The 22,680-nt window shown below is 41.0% G+C and overlaps 4 pseudogenes; all 4 read right to left on the bottom strand.

The window, feature by feature from the left end:
* Positions 1 to 603: 603 nt before the first annotated feature.
* On the bottom strand, positions 604 to 711 carry LOC130324175 (U2 spliceosomal RNA; annotated as a pseudogene).
* Positions 712 to 4,752: 4,041 nt separating this feature from the next.
* On the bottom strand, positions 4,753 to 4,860 carry LOC130324183 (U2 spliceosomal RNA; annotated as a pseudogene).
* A 6,777-nt stretch (positions 4,861 to 11,637) lies between these two features.
* Positions 11,638 to 11,745, bottom strand: LOC130324179 (U2 spliceosomal RNA; annotated as a pseudogene).
* A 6,723-nt stretch (positions 11,746 to 18,468) lies between these two features.
* Positions 18,469 to 18,576, bottom strand: LOC130324182 (U2 spliceosomal RNA; annotated as a pseudogene).
* Between the last annotated feature and the right edge of the window lie 4,104 nt (positions 18,577 to 22,680).

The following is a 22,680-nucleotide window of genomic DNA, read 5'->3' as shown; positions in this document are numbered from 1 at the left end:
CAACAATACACACATATCTATGTATGTATGTATGTGTGTATGTGTGTATGTGTGTATGTGTGTATGTGTATCTCTCTATCTATCTATCTATCTATCTATCTATCTATCTATCTATCCACCCATCTATCTCTATATATATTTATCTCTCTCTCTATATGTATATATGTATATATATAATTTTTTTTTCTTTTAAATATATATATATATATATATATATATATGTATACATATAGAGAGAGAGAGATGGAAATACTTTCTTAAACATGTTTTCACCTCATTTTTACCTTCTTTTTTTTCTTCTCTCCATGTTTTCCTTCTTTCCTCCTTTTTTCATATGCTGCTGCTTCTTATTTTTCTTCTTTTTCAGACCCTATCATTGCACTATTGCTTATTCAATACCACCAGCAGATGGAGACACTATATTACAACATTAGTTGTGAGCAGCAGTTTGTACAAACAAATGCCTCATAGCTGATGTCCTATCCACCTAGGCACATAGGCACCACCTATTGTCTTTTGCCTGCAGTAGGGACCCACTGGACTAGCCAGCAAGCAGCTGCAGCAGCAAATAAACAGGTAATCTTTCTTTCCAACACTAAAACCTGGTGGTGCACTTAATATATGCTACCAGATAGGGGACATATCAGATATTAAACTGATATAAACAGACACCACATTTGATACCAGCCAAAAGGAAGGATGATAAGTGATAACTGTGAAAGGGGAGGAACCAACGCTGTCCCCTTCACATGCACCATCACTACTTGTAGGAAGGGAGGCTGGCTGGCAGCCTCCCATACACACTCTGGCTGGGTGGCAGTCACCCACCAGTACACACAGCAGACCCTAAACCCATATCATTATTGCTAAGCAGGAAGATGGGAGTCCATTTCACTCTGATGGACCATTTTTAAATGCAATCCATAACCTGGCTTTGGCAGGAACCCTTCTTACTCCTCCTACTTGCATTTGATACTGGGTTTAGGATCTGCATAGGAAACACACACACACACACACAGGCACACACTTACCTGTGTTGCCTGCTGACGCCTCCTTGGCTGTCCCAAAACGGTATAAAACCAACAGCCACGGGAAGCTGTAAGGATAGAGGACATACCTGCATCCTATTGGACTCACTTGTCTTGGTTAAATCCAACTTATTTGACAACCTATGGTGCTGCTACTTATGCTCATGGCAGTGCTGCTTCTGACAAGGCTGTTCTTTGGTGGGCCTAGGCGACATCACAATCTCCATGGTTACATACACAACAAAGGTCAGATGTTGTTTACACCTGGCCATGCCAGTGGTATTGAGTAGCATATCCCAGTGCTAAGGGTCCTGGGTGCAACAATCTTTCAATGGGGAATAGCCGCACTGAGTTTGTCAAGTGCACCCATGTTTGCAACTCCAACAATACACACATATGTATGTATGTATGTGTGTATGTGTGTATGTATGTCTATCTATCCACCCATCTATCTCTATATATATTTATCTCTCTCTCTCTCTATATGTATATATATATATATTTTTTTTTTTCTTTTAAATATATATATATATATATATATATATATATATATATGTATATACATATAGAGAGAGAGAGAGATGGAAATACTTTTTTAAACATGTTTTCACCTAATTTTTACCTTCTTTTTTTCTTCTCTCCATGTTTTCCTTCTTTCCTATGCTGCTGCTTCTTATTTTTCTTCTTTTTCAGACCCTATCATTGCACTATTGCTTATTCAATACCACCAGCAGCTGGAGACACTATATTACAACATTAGTTGTGAGCAGCAGTTTGTACAAACAAATGCCTCATAGCTGATGTCCTATCCACCTAGGCACATAGGCACTACCTATTGTCTATTGCCTGCAGTAGGGACCCACTGGACTAGACAGCAAGCAGCTGCAGCAAATAAACAGATAATCTTTCTTTCCAACACTGAAACCTGGTGGTGCATTTAATATATGCTATCAGATAGGGGACATATCAGATATTAAACTGATATAAACAGACACCACATTTGATACCAGCCAAAAGGAAGGATGAGAAGTGATAACTGTGAAAGGGGAGGAACCAACGCTGTCCCCTTCACATGCACCATCATTACTTGTAGGAAGGGAGGCTGGCTGGCAGCCTCCCATACACACTCTGGCTGGGTGGCAGTCACCCACCAGTACACACAGCAGACCCTAAACCCATATCATTATTGCTAAGCAGGAAGATGGGAGTCCATTTCACTCTGATGGACCATTTTTAAATGCAATCCATAACCTGGCTTTGGCAGGAACCCTTCTTACTCCTCCTACTTGCATTTGATACTGGGTTTAGGATGTGCATAGGAAACACACACACACACACACACACACACACACACACATACAAGCACACACTTACCTGTGTTGCCTGCTGACGCCTCCTTGGCTGTCCCCAAACGGTATAAAACCAACAGCCACGGGAAGCTGTAAGGATAGAGGACATACCTGCATCCTATTGGACTCACTTGTCTTGGTTAAATCCAACTTATTTGACAACCTATGGTGCTGCTACTTCTGCTCATGGCAGTGCTGCTTCTGACAAGGCTGTTCTTTGGTGGGCCTGAGCGACATCACAATCTCCATGGTTACATACACAACAAAGGTCAGATGTTGTTTACACCTGGCCATGCCAGTGGTATTGAGTAGCATATCCCAGTGCTAAGGGTCCTGGGTGCAACAATCTTTCAATGGGGAATAGCCGCACTGAGTTTGTCAAGTGCACCCATGTTTGCAACTCCAACAATACACACATATGTATGTATGTATGTATGTATGTGTGTATGTGTGTATGTGTGTATGTATGTCTATCTATCTATCTATCCACCCATCTATCTCTATATATATTTATCTCTCTCTCTCTCTCTATATGTATATATATATAATTTTTTTTTCTTTTAAATATATATATATATATATATATATATATATATATATATATATATATACATATAGAGAGAGAGAGAGATGGAAATACTTTTTTAAACATGTTTTCACCTCATTTTTACCTTCTTTTTTTATTCTCTCCATGTTTTCCTTCTTTCCTATGCTGCTGCTTCTTATTTTTCTTCTTTTTCAGACCCTATCATTGCACTATTGCTTATTCAATACCACCAGCAGATGGAGACACTATATTACAACATTAGTTGTGAGCAGCAGTTTGTACAAACAAATGCCTCATAGCTGATGTCCTATCCACCTAGGCACATAGGCACCACCTATTGTCTATTGCCTGCAGTAGGGGCCCACTGGACTAGCCAGCAAGCAGTTGCAGCAAATAAACAGATAATCTTTCTTTCCAACACTGAAACCTGGTGGTGCATTTAATATATGCTATCAGATAGGGGACATATCAGATATTAAACTGATATAAACAGACACCACATTTGATACCAGCCAAAAGGAAGGATGAGAAGTGATAACTGTGAAAGGGGAGGAACCAACGCTGTCCCCTTCACATGCACCATCACTACTTGTAGGAAGGGAGGCTGGCTGGCAGCCTCCCATACACACTCTGGCTGGGTGGCAGTCACCCACCAGTACACACAAGCAGACCCTAAACCCATATCATTATTGCTAAGCAGGAAGATGGGAGTCCATTTCACTCTGATGGACCATTTTTAAATGCAATCCATAACCTGGCTTTGGCAGGAACCCTTCTTACTCCTCCTACTTGCATTTGATACTGGGTTTAGGATCTGCATAGGAAACACACACACACACACACACACACACACAAGCACACACTTACCTGTGTTGCCTGCTGACGCCTCCTTGGCTGTCCCCAAACGGTATAAAACCAACAGCCATGGGAAGCTGTAAGGATAGAGAACATACCTGCATCCTATTGGACTCACTTGTCTTGGTTAAATCCAACTTATTTGACAACCTATGGTGCTGCTACTTCTGCTCATGGCAGTGCTGCTTCTGACAAGGCTGTTCTTTGGTGAGCCTAGGCGACATCACAATCTCCATGGTTACATACACAACAAAGGTCAGATGTTGTTTACACCTGGCCATGCCAGTGGTATTGAGTAGCATATCACAGTGCTAAGGGTCCTGGGTGCAACAATCTTTCAATGGGGAATAGCCGCACTGAGTTTGTCAAGTGCACCCATGTTTGCAACTCCAACAATACACACATATCTATGTATGTATGTATGTGTGTATGTGTGTATGTGTGTATGTGTATCTCTCTATCTATCTATCTATCTATCTATCCACCCATCTATCTCTATATATATTTATCTCTCTCTCTATATGTATATATGTATATATATAATTTTTTTTTCTTTTAAATATATATATATATATATATATATATATATATATATATATATGTATACATATAGAGAGAGAGATGGAAATACTTTCTTAAACATGTTTTCACCTCATTTTTACCTTCTTTTTTTTCTTCTCTCCATGTTTTCCTTCTTTCCTCCTTTTTTCATATGCTGCTGCTTCTTATTTTTCTTCTTTTTCAGACCCTATCATTGCACTATTGCTTATTCAATACCACCAGCAGATGGAGACACTATATTACAACATTAGTTGTGAGCAGCAGTTTGTACAAACAAATGCCTCATAGCTGATGTCCTATCCACCTAGGCACCACCTATTGTCTTTTGCCTGCAGTAGGGACCCACTGGACTAGCCAGCAAGCAGCTGCAGCAGCAAATAAACAGGTAATCTTTCTTTCCAACACTGAAACCTGGTGGTGCACTTAATATATGCTACCAGATAGGGGACATATCAGATATTAAACTGATATAAACAGACACCACATTTGATACCAGCCAAAAGGAAGGATGATAAGTGATAACTGTGAAAGGGGAGGAACCAACGCTGTCCCCTTCACATGCACCATCACTACTTGTAGGAAGGGAGGCTGGCTGGCAGCCTCCCATACACACTCTGGCTGGGTGGCAGTCACCCACCAGTACACACAGCAGACCCTAAACCCATATCATTATTGCTAAGCAGGAAGATGGGAGTCCATTTCACTCTGATGGACCATTTTTAAATGCAATCCATAACCTGGCTTTGGCAGGAACCCTTCTTACTCCTCCTACTTGCATTTGATACTGGGTTTAGGATCTGCATAGGAAACACACACACACACAAGCACACACTTACCTGTGTTGCCTGCTGACGCCTCCTTGGCTGTCCCAAAACGGTATAAAACCAACAGCCACGGGAAGCTGTAAGGATAGAGGACATACCTGCATCCTATTGGACTCACTTGTCTTGGTTAAATCCAACTTATTTGACAACCTATGGTGCTGCTACTTCTGCTCATGGCAGTGCTGCTTCTGACAAGGCTGTTCTTTGGTGGGCCTAGGCGACATCACAATCTCCATGGTTACATACACAACAAAGGTCAGATGTTGTTTACACCTGGCCATGCCAGTGGTATTGAGTAGCATATCCCAGTGCTAAGGGTCCTGGGTGCAACAATCTTTCAATGGGGAATAGCCGCACTGAGTTTGTCAAGTGCACCCATGTTTGCAACTCCAACAATACACACATATGTATGTATGTATGTGTGTATGTGTGTATGTATGTCTATCTATCTATCTATCCACCCATCTATCTCTATATATATTTATCTCTCTCTCTCTCTCTATATGTATATATATATATATATATATATATATATAATTTTTTTTTCTTTTAAATATATATATATATATATATATATATATATATATATATATATATATATATATGTATATACATATAGAGAGAGAGAGAGATGGAAATACTTTTTTAAACATGTTTTCACCTCATTTTTACCTTCTTTTTTTCTTCTCTCCATGTTTTCCTTCTTTCCTATGCTGCTGCTTCTTATTTTTCTTCTTTTTCAGACCCTATCATTGCACTATTGCTTATTCAATACCACCAGCAGCTGGAGACACTATATTACAACATTAGTTGTGAGCAGCAGTTTGTACAAACAAATGCCTCATAGCTGATGTCCTATCCACCTAGGCACATAGGCACTACCTATTGTCTATTGCCTGCAGTAGGGACCCACTGGACTAGACAGCAAGCAGCTGCAGCAAATAAACGGATAATCTTTCTTTCCAACACTGAAACCTGGTGGTGCATTTAATATATGCTATCAGATAGGGGACATATCAGATATTAAACTGATATAAACAGACACCACATTTGATACCAGCCAAAAGGAAGGATGAGAAGTGATAACTGTGAAAGGGGAGGAACCAACGCTGTCCCCTTCACATGCACCATCATTACTTGTAGGAAGGGAGGCTGGCTGGCAGCCTCCCATACACACTCTGGCTGGGTGGCAGTCACCCACCAGTACACACAGCAGACCCTAAACCCATATCATTATTGCTAAGCAGGAAGATGGGAGTCCATTTCACTCTGATGGACCATTTTTAAATGCAATCCATAACCTGGCTTTGGCAGGAACCCTTCTTACTCCTCCTACTTGCATTTGATACTGGGTTTAGGATGTGCATAGGAAACACACACACACACACACACACACACACATACAAGCACACACTTACCTGTGTTGCCTGCTGACGCCTCCTTGGCTGTCCCCAAACGGTATAAAACCAACAGCCACGGGAAGCTGTAAGGATAGAGGACATACCTGCATCCTATTGGACTCACTTGTCTTGGTTAAATCCAACTTATTTGACAACCTATGGTGCTGCTACTTCTGCTCATGGCAGTGCTGCTTCTGACAAGGCTGTTCTTTGGTGGGCCTAGGCGACATCACAATCTCCATGGTTACATACACAACAAAGGTCAGATGTTGTTTACACCTGGCCATGCCAGTGGTATTGAGTAGCATATCCCAGTGCTAAGGGTCCTGGGTGCAACAATCTTTCAATGGGGAATAGCCGCACTGAGTTTGTCAAGTGCACCCATGTTTGCAACTCCAACAATACACACATATGTATGTATGTATGTATGTGTGTATGTGTGTATGTGTGTATGTATGTCTATCTATCTATCTATCCACACATCTATCTCTATATATATTTATCTCTCTCTCTCTCTCTCTATATGTATATATATATAATTTTTTTTTCTTTTAAATATATATATATATATATATATATATATATATATATATGTATATACATATAGAGAGAGAGAGAGATGGAAATACTTTTTTAAACATGTTTTCACCTCATTTTTACCTTCTTTTTTTCTTCTCTCCATGTTTTCCTTCTTTCCTATGCTGCTGCTTCTTATTTTTCTTCTTTTTCAGACCCTATCATTGCACTATTGCTTATTCAATACCACCAGCAGATGGAGACACTATATTACAACATTAGTTGTGAGCAGCAGTTTGTACAAACAAATGCCTCATAGCTGATGTCCTATCCACCTAGGCACATAGGCACCACCTATTGTCTATTGCCTGCAGTAGGGGCCCACTGGACTAGCCAGCAAGCAGCTGCAGCAAATAAACAGATAATCTTTCTTTCCAACACTGAAACCTGGTGGTGCATTTAATATATGCTATCAGATAAGGGACATATCAGATATTAAACTGATATAAACAGACACCACATTTGATACCAGCCAAAAGGAAGGATGAGAAGTGATAACTGTGAAAGGGGAGGAACCAACGCTGTCCCCTTCACATGCACCATCACTACTTGTAGGAAGGGAGGCTGGCTGGCAGCCTCCCATACACACTCTGGCTGGGTGGCAGTCACCCACCAGTACACACAGCAGACCCTAAACCCATATCATTATTGCTAAGCAGGAAGATGGGAGTCCATTTCACTCTGATGGACCATTTTTAAATGCAATCCATAACCTGGCTTTGGCAGGAACCCTTCTTACTCCTCCTACTTGCATTTGATACTGGGTTTAGGATCTGCATAGGAAACACACACACACACACACACACATACAAGCACACACTTACCTGTGTTGCCTGCTGACGCCTCCTTGGCTGTCCCCAAACGGTATAAAACCAACAGCCACGGGAAGCTGTAAGGATAGAGGACATACCTGCATCCTATTGGACTCACTTGTCTTGGTTAAATCCAACTTATTTGACAACCTATGGTGCTGCTACTTCTGCTCATGGCAGTGCTGCTTCTGACAAGGCTGTTCTTTGGTGGGCCTAGGCGACATCACAATCTCCATGGTTACATACACAACAAAGGTCAGATGTTGTTTACACCTGGCCATGCCAGTGGTATTGAGTAGCATATCCCAGTGCTAAGGGTCCTGGGTGCAACAATCTTTCAATGGGGAATAGCCGCACTGAGTTTGTCAAGTGCACCCATGTTTGCAACTCCAACAATACACACATATGTATGTATGTGTGTATGTGTGTATGTGTGTATGTGTGTATGTATGTCTATCTATCTATCTATCCACCCATCTATCTCTATATATATTTATCTCTCTCTCTCTCTATATGTATATATATATAATTTTTTTTTCTTTTAAATATATATATATATATATATATATATATATATATATATATATATGTATATACATATAGAGAGAGAGAGAGATGGAAATACTTTTTTAAACATGTTTTCACCTCATTTTTACCTTCTTTTTTTCTTCTCTCCATGTTTTCCTTCTTTCCTATGCTGCTGCTTCTTATTTTTCTTCTTTTTCAGACCCTATCATTGCACTATTGCTTATTCAATACCACCAGCAGATGGAGACACTATATTACAACATTAGTTGTGAGCAGCAGTTTGTACAAACAAATGCCTCATAGCTGATGTCCTATCCACCTAGGCACATAGGCACCACCTATTGTCTATTGCCTGCAGTAGGGGCCCACTGGACTAGCCAGCAAGCAGCTGCAGCAAATAAACAGATAATCTTTCTTTCCAACACTGAAATCTGTTGGTGCATTTAATATATGCTATCAGATAGGGGACATATCAGATATTAAACTGATATAAACAGACACCACATTTGATACCAGCCAAAAGGAAGGATGAGAAGTGATAACTGTGAAAGGGGAGGAACCAACGCTGTCCCCTTCACATGCACCATCATTACTTGTAGGAAGGGAGGCTGGCTGGCAGCCTCCCATACACACTCTGGCTGGGTGGCAGTCACCCACCAGTACACACAGCAGATCCTAAACCCATATCATTATTGCTAAGCAGGAAGATGGGAGTCCATTTCACTCTGATGGACCATTTTTAAATGCAATCCATAACCTGGCTTTGGCAGGAACCCTTCTTACTCCTCCTACTTGCATTTGATACTGGGTTTAGGATCTGCATAGGAAACACACACACACACACAAGCACACACTTACCTGTGTTGCCTGCTGACGCCTCCTTGGCTGTCCCCAAACGGTATAAAACCAACAGCCACGGGAAGCTGTAAGGATAGAGGACATACCTGCATCCTATTGGACTCACTTGTCTTGGTTAAATCCAACTTATTTGACAACCTATGGTGCTGCTACTTCTGCTCATGGCAGTGCTGCTTCTGACAAGGCTGTTCTTTGGTGGGCCTAGGCGACATCACAATCTCCATGGTTACATACACAACAAAGGTCAGATGTTGTTTACACCTGGCCATGCCAGTGGTATTGAGTAGCATATCCCAGTGCTAAGGGTCCTGGGTGCAACAATCTTTCAATGGGGAATAGCCGCACTGAGTTTGTCAAGTGCACCCATGTTTGCAACTCCAACAATACACACGTATGTATGTATGTATGTATGTATGTATGTGTATCTATCTATCTATCTATCTATCTATCCACCCAACTATCTCTATATATATTTATCTCTCTCTCTCTATATATGTATATATATATATATATATATATATATATATATATCATTTTTTTTCTTTTAAATATATATATATATATATATATATATGTATATACATATAGAGAGAGAGAGAGATGGAAATACTTTTTTAAACATGTTTTCACCTCATTTTTACCTTCTTTTTTTCTTCTCTCCATGTTTTCCTTCTTTCCTATGCTGCTGCTTCTTATTTTTCAAACCCTATCATTGCACTATTGCTTATTCAATACCACCAGCAGATGGAGACACTATATTACAACATTAGTTGTGAGCAGCAGTTTGTACAAACAAATGCCTCATAGCTGATGTCCTATCCACCTAGGCACCACCTATTGTCTTTTGCCTGCAGTAGGGGCCCACTGGACTAGCCAGCAAGCAGCTGCAGCAAATAAACAGATAACCTTTCTTTCCAACACTGAAACCTGGTGGTGCACTTAATATCTGCTATCAGATAGGGGACATATCAGATATTAAACTGATATAAACAGACACCACATTTGATACCAGCCAAAAGGAAGGATGAGAAGTGATAACTGTGAAAGGGGAGGAACCAACGCTGTCCCCTTCACATGCACTATCACTACTTGTAGGAAGGGAGGCTGGCTGGCAGCCTCCCATACACACTCTGGCTGGGTGGCAGTCACCCACCAGTACACACAGCAGACCCTAAACCCATATCATTATTGCTAAGCAGGAAGATGGGAGTCCATTTCACTCTGATGGACCATTTTTAAATGCAATCCATAACCTGGCTTTGGCAGGAACCCTTCTTACTCCTCCTACTTGCATTTGATACTGGGTTTAGGATCTGCATAGGAAACACACACACACACACACACACACACACAAGCACACACTTACCTGTGTTGCCTGCTGACGCCTCCTTGGCTGTCCCCAAACGGTATAAAACCAACAGCCATGGGAAGCTGTAAGGATAGAGAACATACCTGCATCCTATTGGACTCACTTGTCTTGGTTAAATCCAACTTATTTGACAACCTATGGTGCTGCTACTTCTGCTCATGGCAGTGCTGCTTCTGACAAGGCTGTTCTTTGGTGAGCCTAGGCGACATCACAATCTCCATGGTTACATACACAACAAAGGTCAGATGTTGTTTACACCTGGCCATGCCAGTGGTATTGAGTAGCATATCACAGTGCTAAGGGTCCTGGGTGCAACAATCTTTCAATGGGGAATAGCCGCACTGAGTTTGTCAAGTGCACCCATGTTTGCAACTCCAACAATACACACATATCTATGTATGTATGTATGTGTGTATGTGTTTATGTGTATCTCTCTATCTATCTATCTATCTATCTATCCACCCATCTATCTCTATATATATTTATCTCTCTCTCTATATGTATATATGTATATATATAATTTTTTTTTCTTTTAAATATATATATATATATGTATACATATAGAGAGAGAGAGAGATGGAAATACTTTCTTAAACATGTTTTCACCTCATTTTTACCTTCTTTTTTTTCTTCTCTCCATGTTTTCCTTCTTTCCTCCTTTTTTCATATGCTGCTGCTTCTTATTTTTCTTCTTTTTCAGACCCTATCATTGCACTATTGCTTATTCAATACCACCAGCAGATGGAGACACTATATTACAACATTAGTTGTGAGCAGCAGTTTGTACAAACAAATGCCTCATAGCTGATGTCCTATCCACCTAGGCACATAGGCACCACCTATTGTCTTTTGCCTGCAGTAGGGACCCACTGGACTAGCCAGCAAGCAGCTGCAAATAAACAGGTAATCTTTCTTTCCAACACTGAAACCTGGTGGTGCACTTAATATATGCTACCAGATAGGGGACATATCAGATATTAAACTGATATAAACAGACACCACATTTGATACCAGCCAAAAGGAAGGATGATAAGTGATAACTGTGAAAGGGGAGGAACCAACGCTGTCCCCTTCACATGCACCATCACTACTTGTAGGAAGGGAGGCTGGCTGGCAGCCTCCCATACACACTCTGGCTGGGTGGCAGTCACCCACCAGTACACACAGCAGACCCTAAACCCATATCATTATTGCTAAGCAGGAAGATGGGAGTCCATTTCACTCTGATGGACCATTTTTAAATGCAATTCATAACCTGGCTTTGGCAGGAACCCTTCTTACTCCTCCTACTTGCATTTGATACTGGATTTAGGATCTGCTTAGGAAACACACACACACACACACACACACAAGCACACACTTACCTGTATTGCCTGCTGACGCCTCCTTGGCTGTCCCCAAACGGTATAAAACCAACAGCCACGGGAAGCTGTAAGGATAGAGGACATACCTGCATCCTATTGGACTCACTTGTCTTGGTTAAATCCAACTTATTTGACAACCTATGGTGCTGCTACTTCTGCTCATGGCAGTGCTGCTTCTGACAAGGCTGTTCTTTGGTGGGCCTAGGCGACATCACAATCTCCATGGTTACATACACAACAAAGGTCAGATGTTGTTTACACCTGGCCATGCCAGTGGTATTGAGTAGCATATCCCAGTGCTAAGGGTCCTGGGTGCAACAATCTTTCAATGGGGAATAGCCGCACTGAGTTTGTCAAGTGCACCCATGTTTGCAACTCCAACAATACACACATATGTATGTATGTATGTATGTCTATCTATCTATCTATCCACCCATCTATCTCTATATATATTTCTCTCTCTCTCTCTCTCTATGTATATATATATAATTTTTTTTTCTTTTAAATATATATATATATATATATATATATATGTATATACATATAGAGAGAGAGATGGAAATACTTTTTTAAACATGTTTTCACCTCATTTTTACCTTCTTTTTTTCTTCTCTCCATGTTTTCCTTCTTTCCTATGCTGCTGCTTCTTATTTTTCTTCTTTTTCAGACCCTATCATTGCACTATTGCTTATTCAATACCACCAGCAGATGGAGACACTATATTACAACATTAGTTGTGAGCAGCAGTTTGTACAAACAAATGCCTCATAGCTGATGTCCTATCCACCTAGGCACATAGGCACTACCTATTGTCTATTGCCTGCAGTAGGGGCCCACTGGACTAGCCAGCAAGCAGCTGCAGCAAATAAACAGATAATCTTTCTTTCCAACACTGAAACCTGGTGGTGCATTTAATATATGCTATCAGATAGGGGACATATCAGATATTAAACTGATATAAACAGACACCACATTTGATACCAGCCAAAAGGAAGGATGAGAAGTGATAACTGTGAAAGGGGAGGAACCAACGCTGTCCCCTTCACATGCACCATCATTACTTGTAGGAAGGGAGGCTGGCTGGCAGCCTCCCATACACACTCTGGCTGGGTGGCAGTCACCCACCAGTACACACAGCAGACCTTAAACCCATATCATTATTGCTAAGCAGGAAGATGGGAGTCCATTTCACTCTGATGGACCATTTTTAAATGCAATCCATAACCTGGCTTTGGCAGGAACCCTTCTTACTCCTCCTACTTGCATTTGATACTGGGTTTAGGATCTGCATAGGAAACACACACACACACACACACACACACACACACACACATACAAGCACACACTTACCTGTGTTGCCTGCTGACGCCTCCTTGGCTGTCCCCAAACGGTATAAAACCAACAGCCACGGGAAGCTGTAAGGATAGAGGACATACCTGCATCCTATTGGACTCACTTGTCTTGGTTAAATCCAACTTATTTGACAACCTATGGTGCTGCTACTACTTCTGCTCATGGCAGTGCTGCTTCTGACAAGGCTGTTCTTTGGTGGGCCTAGGCGACATCACAATCTCCATGGTTACATACACAACAAAGGTCAGATGTTGTTTACACCTGGCCATGCCAGTGGTATTGAGTAGCATATCCCAGTGCTAAGGGTCCTGGGTGCAACAATCTTTCAATGGGGAATAGCCGCACTGAGTTTGTCAAGTGCACCCATGTTTGCAACTCCAACAATACACACATATGTATGTATGTATGTATGTGTGTATGTGTGTATGTATGTCTATCTATCTATCTATCTATCCACCCATCTATCTCTATATATATATTTATCTCTCTCTCTCTATATGTATATATATAATTTTTTTTTCTTTTAAATATATATATATATATATAGAGAGAGAGATGGAAATACTTTTTTAAACATGTTTTCACCTCATTTTTACCTTCTTTTTTTCTTCTCTCCATGTTTTCCTTCTTTCCTATGCTGCTGCTTCTTATTTTTCTTCTTTTTCAGACCCTATCATTGCACTATTGCTTATTCAATACCACCAGCAGATGGAGACACTATATTACAACATTAGTTGTGAGCGGCAGTTTGTACAAACAAATGCCTCATAGCTGATGTCCTATCCACCTAGGCACATAGGCACCACCTATTGTCTATTGCCTGCAGTAGTGGACCACTGGACTAGCCAGCAAGCAGCTGCAGCAAATAAACAGATAATCTTTCTTTCCAACACTGAAACCTGGTGGTGCATTTAATATATGCTATCAGATAGGGGACATATCAGATATTAAACTGATATAAACAGACACCACATTTGATACCAGCCAAAAGGAAGGATGAGAAGTGATAACTGTGAAAGGGGAGGAACAAACGCTGTCCCCTTCACATGCACCATCATTACTTGTAGGAAGGGAGGCTGGCTGGCAGCCTCCCATACACACTCTGGCTGGGTGGCAGTCACCCACCAGTACACACAGCAGACCCTAAACCCATATCATTATTGCTAAGCAGGAAGATGGGAGTCCATTTCACTCTGATGGACCATTTTTAAATGCAATCCATAACCTGGCTTTGGCAGGAACCCTTCTTACTCCTCCTACTTGCATTTGATACTGGGTTTAGGATCTGCATAGGAAACACACACACACACACACACACACACACACATACAAGCACACACTTACCTGTGTTGCCTGCTGACGCCTCCTTGGCTGTCCCCAAACGGTATAAAACCAACAGCCACGGGAAGCTGTAAGGATAGAGGACATACCTGCATCCTATTGGACTCACTTGTCTTGGTTAAATCCAACTTATTTGACAACCTATGGTGCTGCTACTACTTCTGCTCATGGCAGTGCTGCTTCTGACAAGGCTGTTCTTTGGTGGGCCTAGGCGACATCACAATCTCCATGGTTACATACACAACAAAGGTCAGATGTTGTTTACACCTGGCCATGCCAGTGGTATTGAGTAGCATATCCCAGTGCTAAGGGTCCTGGGTGCAACAATCTTTCAATGGGGAATAGCCGCACTGAGTTTGTCAAGTGCACCCATGTTTGCAACTCCAACAATACACACATATGTATGTATGTATGTATGTGTGTATGTGTGTATGTATGTCTATCTATCTATCTATCTATCTATCCACCCATCTATCTCTATATATATATTTATCTCTCTCTCTCTATATGTATATATATAATTTTTTTTTCTTTTAAATATATATATATATATATATATAGAGAGAGATGGAAATACTTTTTTAAACATGTTTTCACCTCATTTTTACCTTCTTTTTTTCTTCTCTCCATGTTTTCCTTCTTTCCTATGCTGCTGCTTCTTATTTTTCTTCTTTTTCAGACCCTATCATTGCACTATTGCTTATTCAATACCACCAGCAGCTGGAGACACTATATTACAACATTAGTTGTGAGCAGCAGTTTGTACAAACAAATGCCTCATAGCTGATGTCCTATCCACCTAGGCACATAGGCACTACCTATTGTCTATTGCCTGCAGTAGGGACCCACTGGACTAGACAGCAAGCAGCTGCAGCAAATAAACAGATAATCTTTCTTTCCAACACTGAAACCTGGTGGTGCATTTAATATATGCTATCAGATAGGGGACATATCAGATATTAAACTGATATAAACAGACACCACATTTGATACCAGCCAAAAGGAAGGATGAGAAGTGATAACTGTGAAAGGGGAGGAACCAACGCTGTCCCCTTCACATGCACCATCATTACTTGTAGGAAGGGAGGCTGGCTGGCAGCCTCCCATACACACTCTGGCTGGGTGGCAGTCACCCACCAGTACACACAGCAGACCCTAAACCCATATCATTATTGCTAAGCAGGAAGATGGGAGTCCATTTCACTCTGATGGACCATTTTTAAATGCAATCCATAACCTGGCTTTGGCAGGAACCCTTCTTACTCCTCCTACTTGCATTTGATACTGGGTTTAGGATGTGCATAGGAAACACACACACACACACACACACACACACACACACATACAAGCACACACTTACCTGTGTTGCCTGCTGACGCCTCCTTGGCTGTCCCCAAACGGTATAAAACCAACAGCCACGGGAAGCTGTAAGGATAGAGGACATACCTGCATCCTATTGGACTCACTTGTCTTGGTTAAATCCAACTTATTTGACAACCTATGGTGCTGCTACTTCTGCTCATGGCAGTGCTGCTTCTGACAAGGCTGTTCTTTGGTGGGCCTGAGCGACATCACAATCTCCATGGTTACATACACAACAAAGGTCAGATGTTGTTTACACCTGGCCATGCCAGTGGTATTGAGTAGCATATCCCAGTGCTAAGGGTCCTGGGTGCAACAATCTTTCAATGGGGAATAGCCGCACTGAGTTTGTCAAGTGCACCCATGTTTGCAACTCCAACAATACACACATATGTATGTATGTATGTATGTATGTGTGTATGTGTGTATGTGTGTATGTATGTCTATCTATCTATCTATCCACCCATCTATCTCTATATATATTTATCTCTCTCTCTCTCTCTATATGTATATATATATAATTTTTTTTTCTTTTAAATATATATATATATATATATATATATATATATATATACATATAGAGAGAGAGAGAGATGGAAATACTTTTTTAAACATGTTTTCACCTCATTTTTACCTTCTTTTTTTATTCTCTCCATGTTTTCCTTCTTTCCTATGCTGCTGCTTCTTATTTTTCTTCTTTTTCAGACCCTATCATTGCACTATTGCTTATTCAATACCACCAGCAGATGGAGACACTATATTACAACATTAGTTGTGAGCAGCAGTTTGTACAAACAAATGCCTCATAGCTGATGTCCTATCCACCTAGGCACATAGGCACCACCTATTGTCTATTGCCTGCAGTAGGGGCCCACTGGACTAGCCAGCAAGCAGTTGCAGCAAATAAACAGATAATCTTTCTTTCCAACACTGAAACCTGGTGGTGCATTTAATATATGCTATCAGATAGGGGACATATCAGATATTAAACTGATATAAACAGACACCACATTTGATACCAGCCAAAAGGAAGGATGAGAAGTGATAACTGTGAAAGGGGAGGAACCAACGCTGTCCCCTTCACATGCACCATCACTACTTGTAGGAAGGGAGGCTGGCTGGCAGCCTCCCATACACACTCTGGCTGGGTGGCAGTCACCCACCAGTACACACAGCAGACCCTAAACCCATATCATTATTGCTAAGCAGGAAGATGGGAGTCCATTTCACTCTGATGGACCATTTTTAAATGCAATCCATAACCTGGCTTTGGCAGGAACCCTTCTTACTCCTCCTACTTGCATTTGATACTGGGTTTAGGATCTGCATAGGAAACACACACACACACACACACACACAAGCACACACTTACCTGTGTTGCCTGCTGACGCCTCCTTGGCTGTCCCCAAACGGTATAAAACCAACAGCCATGGGAAGCTGTAAGGATAGAGAACATACCTGCATCCTATTGGACTCACTTGTCTTGGTTAAATCCAACTTATTTGACAACCTATGGTGCTGCTACTTCTGCTCATGGCAGTGCTGCTTCTGACAAGGCTGTTCTTTGGTGAGCCTAGGCGACATCACAATCTCCATGGTTACATACACAACAAAGGTCAGATGTTGTTTACACCTGGCCATGCCAGTGGTATTGAGTAGCATATCACAGTGCTAAGGGTCCTGGGTGCAACAATCTTTCAATGGGGAATAGCCGCACTGAGTTTGTCAAGTGCACCCATGTTTGCAACTCCAACAATACACACATATCTATGTATGTATGTATGTGTGTATGTGTGTATGTGTGTATGTGTATCTCTCTATCTATCTATCTATCTATCTATCCACCCATCTATCTCTATATATATTTATCTCTCTCTCTATATGTATATATGTATATATATAATTTTTTTTTCTTTTAAATATATATATATATATATATATATATATATATATATATATATATATGTATACATATAGAGAGAGAGAGAGATGGAAATACTTTCTTAAACATGTTTTCACCTCATTTTTACCTTCTTTTTTTTCTTCTCTCCATGTTTTCCTTCTTTCCTCCTTTTTTCATATGCTGCTGCTTCTTATTTTTCTTCTTTTTCAGACCCTATCATTGCACTATTGCTTATTCAATACCACCAGCAGATGGAGACACTATATTACAACATTAGTTGTGAGCAGCAGTTTGTACAAACAAATGCCTCATAGCTGATGTCCTATCCACCTAGGCACCACCTATTGTCTTTTGCCTGCAGTAGGGACCCACTGGACTAGCCAGCAAGCAGCTGCAGCAGCAAATAAACAGGTAATCTTTCTTTCCAACACTGAAACCTGGTGGTGCACTTAATATATGCTACCAGATAGGGGACATATCAGATATTAAACTGATATAAACAGACACCACATTTGATACCAGCCAAAAGGAAGGATGATAAGTGATAACTGTGAAAGGGGAGGAACCAACGCTGTCCCCTTCACATGCACCATCACTACTTGTAGGAAGGGAGGCTGGCTGGCAGCCTCCCATACACACTCTGGCTGGGTGGCAGTCACCCACCAGTACACACAGCAGACCCTAAACCCATATCATTATTGCTAAGCAGGAAGATGGGAGTCCATTTCACTCTGATGGACCATTTTTAAATGCAATCCATAACCTGGCTTTGGCAGGAACCCTTCTTACTCCTCCTACTTGCATTTGATACTGGGTTTAGGATCTGCATAGGAAACACACACACACACAAGCACACACTTACCTGTGTTGCCTGCTGACGCCTCCTTGGCTGTCCCAAAACGGTATAAAACCAACAGCCACGGGAAGCTGTAAGGATAGAGGACATACCTGCATCCTATTGGACTCACTTGTCTTGGTTAAATCCAACTTATTTGACAACCTATGGTGCTGCTACTTCTGCTCATGGCAGTGCTGCTTCTGACAAGGCTGTTCTTTGGTGGGCCTAGGCGACATCACAATCTCCATGGTTACATACACAACAAAGGTCAGATGTTGTTTACACCTGGCCATGCCAGTGGTATTGAGTAGCATATCCCAGTGCTAAGGGTCCTGGGTGCAACAATCTTTCAATGGGGAATAGCCGCACTGAGTTTGTCAAGTGCACCCATGTTTGCAACTCCAACAATACACACATATGTATGTATGTATGTGTGTATGTGTGTATGTATGTCTATCTATCTATCTATCCACCCATCTATCTCTATATATATTTATCTCTCTCTCTCTCTCTATATGTATATATATATATATATATATATATATAATTTTTTTTTCTTTTAAATATATATATATATATATATATATATATATATATATGTATATACATATAGAGAGAGAGAGAGATGGAAATACTTTTTTAAACATGTTTTCACCTCATTTTTACCTTCTTTTTTTCTTCTCTCCATGTTTTCCTTCTTTCCTATGCTGCTGCTTCTTATTTTTCTTCTTTTTCAGACCCTATCATTGCACTATTGCTTATTCAATACCACCAGCAGATGGAGACACTATATTACAACATTAGTTGTGAGCAGCAGTTTGTACAAACAAATGCCTCATAGCTGATGTCCTATCCACCTAGGCACATAGGCACCACCTATTGTCTATTGCCTGCAGTAGGGGCCCACTGGACTAGCCAGCAAGCAGCTGCAGCAAATAAACAGATAATCTTTCTTTCCAACACTGAAACCTGGTGGTGCATTTAATATATGCTATCAGATAAGGGACATATCAGATATTAAACTGATATAAACAGACACCACATTTGATACCAGCCAAAAGGAAGGATGAGAAGTGATAACTGTGAAAGGGGAGGAACCAACGCTGTCCCCTTCACATGCACCATCACTACTTGTAGGAAGGGAGGCTGGCTGGCAGCCTCCCATACACACTCTGGCTGGGTGGCAGTCACCCACCAGTACACACAGCAGACCCTAAACCCATATCATTATTGCTAAGCAGGAAGATGGGAGTCCATTTCACTCTGATGGACCATTTTTAAATGCAATCCATAACCTGGCTTTGGCAGGAACCCTTCTTACTCCTCCTACTTGCATTTGATACTGGGTTTAGGATCTGCATAGGAAACACACACACACACACACACACATACAAGCACACACTTACCTGTGTTGCCTGCTGACGCCTCCTTGGCTGTCCCCAAACGGTATAAAACCAACAGCCACGGGAAGCTGTAAGGATAGAGGACATACCTGCATCCTATTGGACTCACTTGTCTTGGTTAAATCCAACTTATTTGACAACCTATGGTGCTGCTACTTCTGCTCATGGCAGTGCTGCTTCTGACAAGGCTGTTCTTTGGTGGGCCTAGGCGACATCACAATCTCCATGGTTACATACACAACAAAGGTCAGATGTTGTTTACACCTGGCCATGCCAGTGGTATTGAGTAGCATATCCCAGTGCTAAGGGTCCTGGGTGCAACAATCTTTCAATGGGGAATAGCCGCACTGAGTTTGTCAAGTGCACCCATGTTTGCAACTCCAACAATACACACATATGTATGTATGTGTGTATGTGTGTATGTGTGTATGTGTGTATGTATGTCTATCTATCTATCTATCCACCCATCTATCTCTATATATATTTATCTCTCTCTCTCTCTATATGTATATATATATAATTTTTTTTTCTTTTAAATATATATATATATATATATATATATATATATATATATATGTATATACATATAGAGAGAGAGAGAGATGGAAATACTTTTTTAAACATGTTTTCACCTCATTTTTACCTTCTTTTTTTCTTCTCTCCATGTTTTCCTTCTTTCCTATGCTGCTGCTTCTTATTTTTCTTCTTTTTCAGACCCTATCATTGCACTATTGCTTATTCAATACCACCAGCAGATGGAGACACTATATTACAACATTAGTTGTGAGCAGCAGTTTGTACAAACAAATGCCTCATAGCTGATGTCCTATCCACCTAGGCACATAGGCACCACCTATTGTCTATTGCCTGCAGTAGGGGCCCACTGGACTAGCCAGCAAGCAGCTGCAGCAAATAAACAGATAATCTTTCTTTCCAACACTGAAATCTGTTGGTGCATTTAATATATGCTATCAGATAGGGGACATATCAGATATTAAACTGATATAAACAGACACCACATTTGATACCAGCCAAAAGGAAGGATGAGAAGTGATAACTGTGAAAGGGGAGGAACCAACGCTGTCCCCTTCACATGCACCATCATTACTTGTAGGAAGGGAGGCTGGCTGGCAGCCTCCCATACACACTCTGGCTGGGTGGCAGTCACCCACCAGTACACACAGCAGATCCTAAACCCATATCATTATTGCTAAGCAGGAAGATGGGAGTCCATTTCACTCTGATGGACCATTTTTAAATGCAATCCATAACCTGGCTTTGGCAGGAACCCTTCTTACTCCTCCTACTTGCATTTGATACTGGGTTTAGGATCTGCATAGGAAACACACACACACACACAAGCACACACTTACCTGTGTTGCCTGCTGACGCCTCCTTGGCTGTCCCCAAACGGTATAAAACCAACAGCCACGGGAAGCTGTAAGGATAGAGGACATACCTGCATCCTATTGGACTCACTTGTCTTGGTTAAATCCAACTTATTTGACAACCTATGGTGCTGCTACTTCTGCTCATGGCAGTGCTGCTTCTGACAAGGCTGTTCTTTGGTGGGCCTAGGCGACATCACAATCTCCATGGTTACATACACAACAAAGGTCAGATGTTGTTTACACCTGGCCATGCCAGTGGTATTGAGTAGCATATCCCAGTGCTAAGGGTCCTGGGTGCAACAATCTTTCAATGGGGAATAGCCGCACTGAGTTTGTCAAGTGCACCCATGTTTGCAACTCCAACAATACACACGTATGTATGTATGTATGTATGTATGTATGTGTATCTATCTATCTATCTATCTATCTATCCACCCAACTATCTCTATATATATTTATCTCTCTCTCTCTATATATGTATATATATATATATATATATATATATATATATATATCATTTTTTTTCTTTTAAATATATATATATATATATATATATATGTATATACATATAGAGAGAGAGAGAGATGGAAATACTTTTTTAAACATGTTTTCACCTCATTTTTACCTTCTTTTTTTCTTCTCTCCATGTTTTCCTTCTTTCCTATGCTGCTGCTTCTTATTTTTCAAACCCTATCATTGCACTATTGCTTATTCAATACCACCAGCAGATGGAGACACTATATTACAACATTAGTTGTGAGCAGCAGTTTGTACAAACAAATGCCTCATAGCTGATGTCCTATCCACCTAGGCACCACCTATTGTCTTTTGCCTGCAGTAGGGGCCCACTGGACTAGCCAGCAAGCAGCTGCAGCAAATAAACAGATAACCTTTCTTTCCAACACTGAAACCTGGTGGTGCACTTAATATCTGCTATCAGATAGGGGACATATCAGATATTAAACTGATATAAACAGACACCACATTTGATACCAGCCAAAAGGAAGGATGAGAAGTG

Source organism: Hyla sarda, unplaced genomic scaffold (assembly GCF_029499605.1).
Source record: "Hyla sarda isolate aHylSar1 unplaced genomic scaffold, aHylSar1.hap1 scaffold_260, whole genome shotgun sequence".
Lineage (NCBI taxonomy): Eukaryota > Metazoa > Chordata > Amphibia > Anura > Hylidae > Hyla > Hyla sarda.
Note: the sequence above shows the minus strand (reverse complement) of the source record. Positions and strands in the feature narration are given on the sequence as shown.